Source organism: Oncorhynchus mykiss, chromosome 20 (genome assembly GCF_057628025.1).
Source record: "Oncorhynchus mykiss isolate SJ-2025 chromosome 20, ASM5762802v1, whole genome shotgun sequence".
In the NCBI taxonomy this organism is placed as follows: domain Eukaryota; kingdom Metazoa; phylum Chordata; class Actinopteri; order Salmoniformes; family Salmonidae; genus Oncorhynchus; species Oncorhynchus mykiss.
In genome coordinates this window covers 41034695-41048034 of record NC_143041.1, presented here as the reverse complement: position 1 = coordinate 41048034, position 13340 = coordinate 41034695, and the positions used below count along the sequence as shown (strand labels likewise).

The following is a 13340-nucleotide window of genomic DNA, read 5'->3' as shown; positions in this document are numbered from 1 at the left end:
CACAAACCAGGGAGATATCCTGCAAGGTCTGCACATGCTCTCAACCGTGCTGTTTTATAAAGTTGCTACCTATCCACATGTTCGTCCTAGGAATTAATATACTTTCATGGTCATTGTCCCCTCACATTTCAGCTATGAAACATTGATTTATCCGGCCACGTACTATAGAAATTGTAAAGTGTATTAGGCAGCTTATATTACAGCTTATATTAGCCGATTCTAGATTTCATTTTGTATTGGAGATGCTTAATGTGAGTCTGAAAGGAGAGTTTACAGTCTAACTAGACACCTAGGTATTTGTAGTTGTCCACATATTCTAAGTCAGAACCGTCCAGAGTAGTGATGCTGGACGGGGGGACAGGTGCGGGCAGCGATCGGTTGAAGAGCATGCATTTAGTTTTACTTGCATTTAAGGGCAGTTGGAGGCCACGGAAGGAGAGTTGTATGGCATTGAAGCTCGTCTGGTGTCGTCTGCATTCGAGGTGGATCAGAGAATCACCAGCAGCAAGAGCAACATCATTGATGTATACAGAGAAGAGAGTCGGCCCGAGAACTGTACCCTGTGGCACCCCCATAGAGACTGCCAGAGGTCCGGACAACAGGCCGTCCAATTTGACACACTGAACTCTTATCAGAGAAGTAGTTGGTGAACCAGGCGAGGCAACCATTTGAGAAAACAAGGCTGTTGAGTCTGCCAATAAGAATGTGGTGATTGACAGAGTCAAAAGCCTTGGCCAGGTCGATGAATATGGCTGCACATTATTGTCTCTTATCGATGGTGGTTATGATATAATTGCGTTGCTTACATCGAAAGACCAACACACAGTAATCTCAGAACTTCTCCAGCCAAATCATTTTTTAAAAACGTTTGTTTTGCACTAATGTTTGTCATCATGCCCGTGTGGTGTTCTGTCTGGCTGTGCTAATTACAAACGAGCGCGAATATTAGTTACCTTTCACTGTTCTACCTACCAGAGATTTACTCTGATGCTGCCAGTGGCTTGCGGCTATCAAGAATGATGCGGTGACCAAAGATTATCAGATACATTTTCCGGCTGAACTAATGGACAACAGCTGGAAAGTGATGCGATACCATCCATTTTTTTCCCTTCACAACAAAACGGAAGATTCTCAGTTAGAGATAACCTAACATTAGCTAGCCTTGCTTGACTAGCTGGGTAACTTAGTTAGATAGCTAGCATTACAGTCCTATATTGAAGTCTGAAAGCCATCAGCTAAATCCTATACTGTAGCACTATCTTTTGGTATACACACTGTCAAATCAATTTTGCTTATGCCATGGTAGTCACAGCTTGCTGGATATGCAATATATATTATTTACATCTGGTCTGAATCCTATCTTGCGTCATGCCTATAATTTTGTGATATTTAAATGCATCCTAGGTGATAATCATAACCAATGTCAACCCTCGTAAATGATGTTACATAGCTAGCTAGTAAAACTTTTGTTGTTGATGTTACACATGTTTGTGAACAAGTTACATATGCGAGGCATGGCGCATAACAAGTTATATGACGTCAGGCAAACTAGCTAGCCAACTCCAGTCATGTGCTAATGTTTGCTGGTAAACCTAGCTTTAGGTGGCTGCTTGTAACGTTGTAGCTTGCTGTTTAGTAGCTAGCCATATCTACGACTAAAAATAGAACAGGTTTTACAATCGAGATACAAAATATCTAAGATTGTAAAACCTCTTCTATTTTGTGCCATATATATATGGCTACTGGTAGTTGTTTAGCTAGCTAATTTAGTTAGCTTTGGGCCAATAACCAAAAGGTTGCTGGTTCAAATCCTCGAGCCGACTAGGTGATAAATCTGTCTATGTGCCCTTGAGCAAACCACTTAACCCTGATTGCTCCTGTAAGTCCCTCTGGATAAGAGTGTCTGCTAAATGAAAAATATGTAAATGTAAACTCAATCCAACTCTGTGTTTCGATATATTCCGTTTGAAAAATCTATGGTTGAATGTCACCATGTAGCTAATCTAATCGTAGCGCCATCATCAAATTCGCGTTGATGAGAGGAATCACTTGAAGTCATTGCGTCTGGTCAAGTATTTCAGTTTTGCCCAAAAGATTGTTGTTAGTGTCCGCTTCCTTTTCAAAAAAAGCCTACCTTGGGGGAGGGATGGGGGCCAGAGCATGAAGCACTGCCCAACACAAGTTGTAGTCTTTTAGAGACTGGAAAAAATGTCTGCTTGTATATTTAGCAATGAATCCGCAGATAGGAACATCACTAAAAGACGTCAAATGGCTCTACTGAACAAGGACAACCATATCTACAGCCACAAAAAAACATATTGTGCGATCAGTATAAGATAGCCTTCGCGAATTGCCATAAAGAAGGACTACATTCATTTTTACCCCCCCCCCCCCCCATCAATACACTGGAGGCTGTCATAGGGTGTATTATTCAGCACACGAAGCCCTGATTTGCCTTCCTCCTTTGCAATTATGTGAAACACATTTCACTGTCCTAGAAATACCTTGGATATGATGAAAACAAGCCCAGATTCCCCCAGTATGAAATTCACCTTTAAGTGAGAGGGAGGGATGTTCAATACCTCCAATGAGTCCCTAAGCTGTTAAATAATAAATCACTTTGAGCACTTAAAATTATATTTGATATTATAAAGCAACTACATGCATCTTAGACCATATACCGGGATCAGAAATAAGCCTGAAGGTCATCAGTCAACGGTATAGCATATCTGTCATTCCTATCTCTGGGCTGCTCAGTACAGCCTGTATTTTCAATGTCTGAGGACACCTCTGTTTGCGAATTCCGCCGCAGTGTGTGTGTGTGTGTGTGTGTGTGTGTGTGTGTGTGTGTGTGTGTGTGTGTGTGGGTGCCTGTGTGTGTGTGAGGTGACAGACAGCAATGGAACGGACTGCTTCAGGTTCACCTCCTACCGCTCTGTAATTACTGAGGACAGAGATAGAACTGTGACCTTTAATAGAGGGGGAGAAGAAAGAGAGCCCCAGTGCCTCACACAGGAGCAACAGACAACACACCCAGAACAGCGAGACACCCTCCCAGACCTGCAAGACCCCTCCCGAAGGACCTGTACCTAGAGAACCCACGCCAAGAGGATCTACAACCAGACCACAGCTTCACCAGCCACACCCCAACCAGCTGAGATCACCCCAAACAAACCCTGGCCACACCCTATATAGCCCTCCCCAGATCAGACCTATAGTGCCTTGCAAAAGTATTCATCCCCCTTGGCATTTTTCCTATTTTGTTGCATTACAACCTGTAATTTAAATGGATTTCAATTTGTATTTCATGTAATGGACATACACAAAATAGTCCAAATTGGTGAAGTGAAAAAAAAACTGAAAAGTGGTGTGTGTATATGTATTCACCCCCTTTGCTATGAAGCCCCTAAATAAGATCTGGTGCAACCAATTACCTTCAGAAGTCACATAATTAGTTACATAAAGTCCACCTGTATGCAATCTAAGTGGATCTGTCAAATGTGTGTGTATATATATATATACACCTGTTCTGAAAGGACCCAGATTCTGCAACACCACTAAGTAAGGGGCACCACCAAGCAGGCGGCACCATGAAGAACAAGGAGGTCTCCAAACAGGTTAAGGACCAAGTTGTGAAGGGACAAAGTACAGATCACGATTGGGTTATAAAAAATATCCCAAACTTTGAACATCCCACAGAGAACCATTAAATTATTTATTAAAAAATGGAAAGAATATGGTTGGGTTGTGTCGTGGCGGAGATCTTTGTGGGCTATACTCGGCCTCAGGATGGTAAGTTGGTGGTTGGAGATATCCCTCTAGTGGTGTGGGGGCTGTGCTTTGGCATAGTGGGTGGGGTTATATCCTTCCTGTTTGGCCATGTCCGGGGGTGTCCTCGGATGGGGCCACAGTGTCTCCTGACCCCTCCTGTCTCAGCCTCCAGTATTTATACTCTAGTAGTTTATGTGTCGGGGGGCTAGGGTCAGTTTGTTATATCTGGAGTACTTCTCCTGTCCTATCCGGTGTCCTGTGTTAATTTAAGTATGCTCTCTCTAATTCTCTCTTTCTTTCTCTCTCTCGGAGGACCTGAGCCCTAGGAACATGCCTCAGGACTACCTGACATGATGACTCCTTGCTGTCCCCAGTCCACCTGGCCGTGCTGCTGCTCCAGTTTCAACTGTTCTGCCTGTGATTATTATTATTTGACCATGCTTGTCATTTATGAACATTTGAACATCTTGGCCATGTTCTGTTATAATCTCCACCCGGCACAGCCAGAAGAGGACTGGCCACCCCACATAGCCTGGTTCCTCTCTAAGTTTCTTCCTAGGTTTTGGCCTTTCTAGGGAGTTTTTCCTAGCCACTGTGCTTCTACACCTGCATTGCTTGCTGTTTGGGGTTTTAGGCTGGGTTTCTGTACAGCACTTTGAGATATCAGCTGATGTACGAAGGGCTATATAAATACATTTGATTTGATTTGATTGATGATATGGCACCACAACAAACCTGCTAAGAAAGGGCTGCCCACCAAATCTTATGGACCAGGCAAGGAGGGCATTAATCAGAGAGGCAACAAAGAGACCAAAAATAACCATGAATGAGCTGCAAAGCTCCACAGCAGAGATTGGAGTATCTGTCCATAAGACCACTTTAAGCCGTACACTCCACAGAGCTGGGCTTTACAGATGAGTGGCCAGAAAAAAAGCCACATTTGGTGCCAAAAACATGTGGGAGACTCGCCAAACATATCGAAGAAGGTACTCTGCTCAGATAAGACTAAAATCTAAATTTTAGCGATGAGACAAGACTGTAACTACCAATTGAATACCATGAAATTGGGGAGAAAAGGGGGTAAAGTTTAATTATTTAAAAAAAATATATATTATTAAAGGGGATTATTAAACGCTATGTCTGGCGCAAACCCAACAACTCTCATCACCCCGAGAACACCATCCCCACAGTGAAGCATTGTCATGGCAGCATCATGCTGTCGGGATGTTTTTCATCGGCAGGGACTGGGAAAATTGTCAGAATTTAAGGAATGATGGATGGTGCTAAATACAGGGAAATTCTTGAAGGAAACATGTTTCAGTCTTCCAGAGATTTGAGACTGGGACAGAGGTTCACCTTCCAGCAGGACAGTGACCCTAAGCATACTGCTAAAGCAACACTCGAGTGGTTTAAGGGGAAACATTTAAATGTCTTGGAATGGCCTAGTCAAAGCCCAAACCTCAATCCAATTAAGAATCTGTGGTATAACTTAAAAATTGCTGTACACCAGTGGAACCCAACCAACTTGAAGGAGATGGAGCAGTTTGCCTTGAAGAATGGGCCAAAATCCCAGTGGCTAGATGTGCCAAGCTTATAGAGACATACCCCAAGAGACTTGCAGCTGTAATTTCTGAGAAAGATGGCTCTACAAAGTATTGACTTTGGGGGGTGAATAGTTAAGCACACTCAATTTTCTTTTTGTCTTATTTCTTGTTTGTCTCACAATAAAAAATATTTTTTATCTTCAAAGTGGTAGGCGTGTTGTGTAAATCTAATGATACAAACCCCTCAAAAATAAATTTTAATTCCAGATTGTAAAGCAACAAAATAGGAAAAATGCCAAGGGGGTTGAATACTTTCGCAAGCCACTGAATGCCCCCTCCCCCCATGCAGCAAGGTCTCAACATGACAGCCGCACTTATGCCCAGGCCGTGGGCAGAGCAACAGGTCGAAACCCACTAATGTCTACGCCCTCATTATGGTGAATCACTAAAACAATACAGAAATACACTACGGAAAATGAAGGAACAGCACATCAGAAATCAGCTCAATGTAATTAAAGAATCTATAGAATCAAACCACTTCTGGGAAATTTGGAACACACTAAACAAACACCCACATACATAGTTATCTATCCAAAAAGGAGAAGTGGATAAACCACTTCTCTTTAACATCATTGTCAGCTCTGCCATCTTCCCCAATATTTGGAATCAAGAACTGATAAACCCAATCCACAAAAGTGGAGACAAATTTGACCCCAATAACCATATGCGTCAACAGCTAAATCCACCAAATTACTGTACAACAGACCACGTATTCACCCTGCACACTGTAATTGACAAACAAACAAACCAAAACAAAATGTCTTCTCAGACAAAATGTCGCCGGAAGAAATGGCAGCAGTTTTACGGACGCCCAACCTATTGTGCTATTGTGTTATCTTTCGCGTTATTTGTAACTTATTTTGCACATAATGTTTCTGCAACCGTATCTTACGGCAGAAAAGAGCTTCTGGATATCAGGACAGCGTTCACTCACCTCGGATTAGACAAAGAGCTTCTGGATATCAGGACAGAGATCACTCACCTCGGATTAGACAAAGAGCTTCTGGATATCAGGACAGCGATCACTCACCTCGGATTAGACAAAGAGCTTCTGGATATCAGGACAGCGATCACTCACCTCGGATTAGACAAAGAGCTTATGGATATCAGGACAGCGATCACTCACCTCGGATTAGACAAAGAGCTTCTGGATATCAGGACAGCGATCACTCACCTCGGATTAGACAAAGACTTTTTCTTCAACAAGCAAGACGCACAAGACATTCTCCAAACACCCGACAGGGCCGACATCTCCGTTATTTGCAAGGGGAAGCGATGCAGGTACAGAGGACAAAAAGCCGGATGCCTGGTCAGGACCCGGAAAAGGTGAGTGGGAAAGCTGCCGTTACTGTCAATACTACTCGCCAACGTACAATCATTGGACAGTAAACTAGACGAGGTACGATCACAAATATCCTACCAACGGGACATCAAAAACTGTAATATCCTATGTTTCACGGTATCGTGGCTGAATGTCAACATGGATATTCAGCTAGCGGGATACACGCTGCACCGGCAAGATAGAACAGCACACTCCAGTAAGACAGGGGGGGGTCTGTGCATATTTGTAAACAACAGCTGGTGCACGAAATCTAAGGAAGTCTCTAGATTCTGCCCGCCAGAAGTAGAGTATATTGTGATAAATTGCAGGTCACTACTTGCCTAGAGTTTTCAGCTATACTTTTTAAGGCTGTTTATTTACCACCACAGACAGATGCTGGCACTAAGACCGCACTCAGTCAGCGGTATAAGGAAATAAGCAAACAGGAAACCACTCACCCAGAGGCGGCGCTCCTAGTTGCCAGAGATTTTAATGCAGGGAAACTTAAACAAGTTCTACTAAATTTCCATCAACATGTTAAATGTGCAGCCAGAGAGAACAAAATTCTAGATCACCACATCTCCACACACAGAGACGCGTACAAAGCTCTCCGATTACAACTCTATCCTCCTGATTCCTGCTTACAAGCAAAAATTTAAGCAGGAAGCACAAGTGGTTCGGTCAATAAAAAAGTGCTCAGATGAAGCAGATCCTAAAGTACAAGACTGTTTTGCTATCACAGACTGGAACATGTTCCAGGATTCTTCCAATGGCATTGAGGAGTACACCACATCAGTCACTGGCTTTATCTATAAGTGCATCGAGGACGTCGTCCCCACAGTGACTGTACGTACATACCCCAACCAGAAGCCATGGATTACAGGCAACATTCGCACTGAGCTAATGGGTAGAGCTGACACTTCAAGGTGCGTGACACTAACCCGGAAGATTACAAGAAATCCTGCTATGCCCTGCGACGAACCAACAAACAGGCAAACTGTCAATACAGGGCTAAGATTGAATCATACTACACCGACTCTGACGCTCGTCTTATGTGGCAGGGCTTGCAAACTATTACTACAAAGGGAAGCACAGCTGCCCATTTGGCATGGGTCCTGAGATCTTCAAAAGGTTCTGCAGCTGCACCATCGAGAGCATCCTGACCGGTTGCATCACTGCCTGGTACGGCAATTACTCTGCCTCAGACCGCAAGGCACTACAGCATACGGGGCTAAGCTGCCTGCCAGGCGGTGTCAGAGGAAGGCCCTAAAAATTGTCAAAGACCCCAGCCACCCCAGTCATAGACTGTTCTCTCTACTACCACATGGCAAGCGGTACTGGAGTGCCAAGTCTAGGATAAAAAGGCTTCTCAACAGTTTTTACCCCCAAGCCATAAGACTCCTGAACAGGTAATCAAATGGCTACCTGGACTATTTGAATTGTGCTCCTCCCCCCCCAACCCCTCTTTTACGCTGCTGCTACTCTCTGTTCATCATATATACATAGTCACTTTAACTATACATTCATGTACATACTACCTCAATTGGGCCGACCAACCAGTGCTCCCGCACATTGGCTAACCGAGCTATCTGCATTGTGTCCCACCCACCATCCGCCAACCCCTCTTTTTACGCTACTGATACTCTCTGTTCATCATATATGCATAGTCACTTTAATCATATCTACATGTACATACTACCTCAATCAGCCTGACTAACTGGTGTCTGTATGTAGCCTCGCTAATTTTATAGCCTCTCTACTGTATATAGCCTGCCTTTTTATTGTTGTTTTATTTCTTTACCTACCTATTGTTTACCTAATACCTTTTTAGCACTATTGGTTAGAACCTGTAAGTAAGCATTTCACTGTTGTATTCGCCTCACATGACAAATAAACTTTGATTTGATTTGATCATGCTTTGTTGACTTCAAAGAAAGCTTTTGACTCCATTTGGCATGAGGGTGTGCTATACAAATTGATGGAAAGTGGTGTTGGAGGAAAAACATACGACATTATAAAGTCCATGTACACAAACAACAAGAGTGCTGTTATAATTGGCCAAAAACACACACATTTCCTTCCACAGGGTCGTGGGGTAAGACAGGGATTCAGCTAAAGCCCCACCCTCTTCAACATATATATCAACTAATTGGCGAGGGCACTAGAACAGTCTTCAGCACCCGGCTTCACCCTACTAGAATCTGAAATCAAATGTGTACTGCTTGCTGATGATCTGGTGTTTCTGTCCCCAACCAAGGAGGGCCTACATCTTCTACACAGATTCTGACAGACCTGTGGCCTGACAGTAAATCTCAGTAAGACAAAACTAATGGTGTTCCAAAAAAGGTCCAGTCGCCAAGACCACAAATAGAAATTCCATCTAGACACCGTTGCCCTAGAGAAGACAAAAAAATGATACATACCTCGGCATAAATATCAGCGCCACAGGTAACTTCTACAAAGCTGTGAATGGGGGGGGCTTCTATGCCATCAAAAGTAACATAACATTTGCCATACCAATTAGGAAAAAAAAGAATCAGTTATAGAACCGATTGCCCTTTATGGTTGTAAGGCCTGGGGCTCTGTTCACAAACACAAACAGACCCCACAAAGCTCCAGGACAGCAACATAATTAGACCCAACCAAAACATGAGAAAACAAAAAGATAATTACTTGACGCATTGGACGGAATTACCCAAAAAAAAAAGAGCAAACTAGAATGCTATTTGGCCCTAAACAGAGAGTACACAGTGGCAGAATATCTGACCACTGTGGCAGAATATCTGACCACTGTGACTGACCAAAAATTAAGGAAAGCTTTGACTAACTTACAGACTCGGTGAGCATAGCCATGCTATTGAGAAAGGTAAAAATACCACAGTGTGCCATCACAGCAGCAAGATGTGTGACATATTGCCTTAAGAGAAGGGCAATCAGTGAAGAACAAACACCATTGTAAATACAACCCATATTCATTTATTTTCCCTTGTGTACTTTAACTATTTGCACATCGCTACAACACTGTATATAAACATAATATTATTTTGGAACTTGTAACATTTACTGTTAACATTTTATTGTTTAGTTCACTTTTGTTTATCCATTTCACGTTTTGACAATATAAAAAAAATGTTTCATATGCCAATAAAGCCCCTTGATTTGAATTGAATTGAGAGTGGGATGGGAGGGAGAGAGAGAGAGAGAGAGCGAGAGAGCAATGGGGAGAGAGAGACGGGGGAGAGAGAGAGAGAGAGCACGGGGGAGAGAGAGAGACGGGGGAGAGAGAGAGAGAGAGAGAGCACGTGGGAGAGAGAGAGACGGGGGAGAGAGAAAGACGAGGGAGTGAGGGAGGGATACACTACATGGCCAATGGTATGTTGACACCTGCTCGTCAAACATCTCATTCCAAAATCTTGGGCATTAATATGGAGTTGGTCCCCCCCTTTGCTGCTTTTTACAGCCTCCACTCTTCTATGAAGTCTTTCCACTAGATGCTGGAACATTGCTGCGGGGACTTGCTTCCATTCAGCCACAAGAGCGTTATAGTGAGGTCAGGCACTGATTTTGGGCGATTAGGCCTGGTTCACAGTCTGCATTCCAATTCATGCCAAAGGTGTTCGATGGGGTTGAGGTCAGAGGTCTGCGCAGGCCAGTTTTCCACACGAATCTCGACAAACCATTTCTGTATGGAACTCGCTTTGTGCACGGGGGCATTGTCATGCTGAAACAGGAAAGGGCCAACCCCAAACTGTTGCCACACAGTTGGAGCATCGTCAATAATCTCATTGCATGCTGTAGCGTTAAGATTTCCCTTCATTGGAACTAAGGGGCCTAGCCTGAACCATGAAAAACAGCCCCGACCATTATTCCTCCTTTACAGTTGGCACTATGCATTTGGGCAGGTAGATTTCTTCTGGCATCCGCCAAACCACTTCCCACTGCTCCAGAGTCCAATGACGGCGAGATTTACACCACTGCTGCAGATGCTTGGCATTGTGCATGGTGATCTTAGGCTTGTGTGGAGCTGCTCGGTCATGCAAACCCATTTCATGAAGCTCCTGACAAACAGTTATTGTGCTGACGTTGCTTCCAGAGGCAGTTTGGAACTCAGTAGTGAGTGTTGCAACTCACCACTGAGGACAGACGAGTTTTACACGCTGTGTGCTTCAGCACTTGACAATCCCGTTCTGTGAGCTTGTGTGTCCTACCACTTTGCGGCTAAACCGTTGTTGCTCCTAGACATTTCACAATAACAGCACTTACAGTTGACATGCTCCAGCAGGACAGACATTTTATGAACTGACTTGTTGGAAAGGTGGCATCCTATGACGGTGCCACTTTGAAAGTCACTGAGCTCTTCAGTAAGCCCATTCTACTGCCAATGTTTGTCTATGGAGATTCCATGGCTGTGTGCTCAATTTGATACACCTGACAGCAATGGGTGTGGCTGAAATAGCTGAATCCACTCATTTAAAGGTGTGTCCATATACCTTTGGCCATGTAGTGTAGAGGTGGGATAGAGAGACAGCTGGGAGAAAAAGTGAGAGAAAGAGATAAAGGCATAATCACATTGAATTGACAGACACAGACAGAGAAAGAGGTCAATTACATTGAGGATGTACAGTAGACTTAACAAAGAGTCTGTACAATATGGATTGCATGAACTGAGATGTAAAGACAGCGCTGTACTGGGTGGCCACCGTTTTGCAAGCTCCGACCAAACTTATTTTTTGTGATTTGTTTGTTGTTCATTTATACTGTATTTTCACAAACTGTATCGGCTATTATTTCTTACAACCGACAAGAACTCTTGAAAATCATATCGGCAGTTACTTACCCCAATTCCAGCTTCTACTTCGACTCATCTGTCCTGGGCTCTCTGTAATTACACCCAATTTTCGGGCTACCTAACAGGAAATGCCGGCGTTAGAAAGGTAAGAGAGGGGGGGGGGGTTTGTTGAGATTAAGGCGAAGGGAAAACTGGCCACCTCTTCCATCCATTCTACTGACAGTCACATGATAATAAGATGGATGACCTCTGATCGTGGATCTGCTACCAGCGGAACTCTCAGAACTGCAATATCCTTTACTTTTCACAAACATGGCTCTCGGACAAGATACCCCCACGGCTATCCAACTTGATGGATTGTCCATACACTGGGCGGACAGGAGTCGGGGAAATCGAGGGGGGAGGGGTTTGTCTCTTCATCAACTCCAACTGGTGTGCTAATTCCAGGGCGGTGGAACTGTCGACCCACTGTTCACCCGTCTTGGAATACTTGATGGTCAAATACCGACCCTTCTACCTCCCGAGGGAGTTTTAAGCTGTTATCATGACTCCTGTATACATTCCACCTCAGGACAATAAAGATGGCGCTTAACAAACTGTACAAGGCTATGAACAAGCAGGAAAACCTACGCCCAGAGGTTGCCTTTCTGGTTTCTGCTGATTTTAATTAGGCATCACTAAAGACACGTGATGCCCAACTTACATAAGCAAGCATACAAGGGTCTCCCTCATCCGCTATTTGGCAAATCAGATCACGACTCCGTACTCTTGCTTCCTGTTTAGAAACAGAAGCTGAAACAGGAAGTACTCGTGATTCGCTCCATTGAGAAATGGTCACCAGAATCAGAGGTTATGCTACAGGACTGCTTCGCAAGCACTGATCGGAATATGTTTCGAGACTCCGCAGATAACATCACCGATAGCATGGTGAGGGTTCGCTGCTTCCCCAATCAAAAGCCCTGGATTAACACAGCGGTTGGCGCTAAACTAAAGGACAGGGCTACAACACACAGCTATTGTAGACAACCCTGATGCTACAGCCGATAGGATAAGCACAAGAAGGCCCGCTATGACCGCCGCAGAGTCATCAAACGATCAAAAGGACAATATAGGAATAAGGTGGAAGCATATTACACAGGCTCCGACGCCTGCCGCATGTGGCAGGTGCTACAGTCCATTACGGATTACAAAGGAAGACCCAACCGTGATCTGCCCAACGATGCCTCTCTACCAGACAAACTCAATGCATTTTATGCACACTTTTGACAACAACAACATCGCGCCTGGTGTGAGGGCTGTCACCAGAGGATTGGGTGATCTCGCTCTCAGAACGTCAGAAGGGTCTTTAATCAGGTCAACACCCGCAAGGCCGCGGGCCTCAACAGTATTCCAGGGTGCGTTCTCAGAGCATGCGCAGAACAGTTCGCAGGCATATTCCTGGTCATTTTCAACCTCTTCCCAGTCTGTAATCCCCACATGTTTTAAGATTCCTGTTCCTAAGAACTCCAAGGCTTCATGCCACAATGACTACCACCCTGTAGCACTCACTTCTGTAATCATGAAGTGCTTTGAGAGGCTGGTTATAGCACACATTAACTCCACCATCCCAGCCACCCTAGACACACTTCATTTTGCATTCCGTCCCAACTGATCCATAGACGAAGCAATCTCAATTGCTCTCCACACTGCCCTAGATAAGTGAGAATGCTGTTCAATGAACTACTATGTTCAACACCATTGTCCCCTTCAAGCTCGTCACCATTGTCCCCTCCATGCATAGGACTCTAGGTCTGAACACCTCCCTCTACAACTGGATCCTGGACTTATTGACGGACCGACCTCAAGTGGTGAGGGT

The 13340-nt window shown here is 44.2% G+C and overlaps 1 protein-coding gene across 1 annotated transcript in view; it reads right to left on the bottom strand.

Annotated features, from left to right (window-relative positions):
* The window catches only part of LOC110499541 (ankyrin repeat and fibronectin type-III domain-containing protein 1), a 157170-nt gene that overhangs the window by 134493 nt on the left and 9337 nt on the right, over positions 1-13340 (bottom strand). The window lies entirely within an intron of this gene.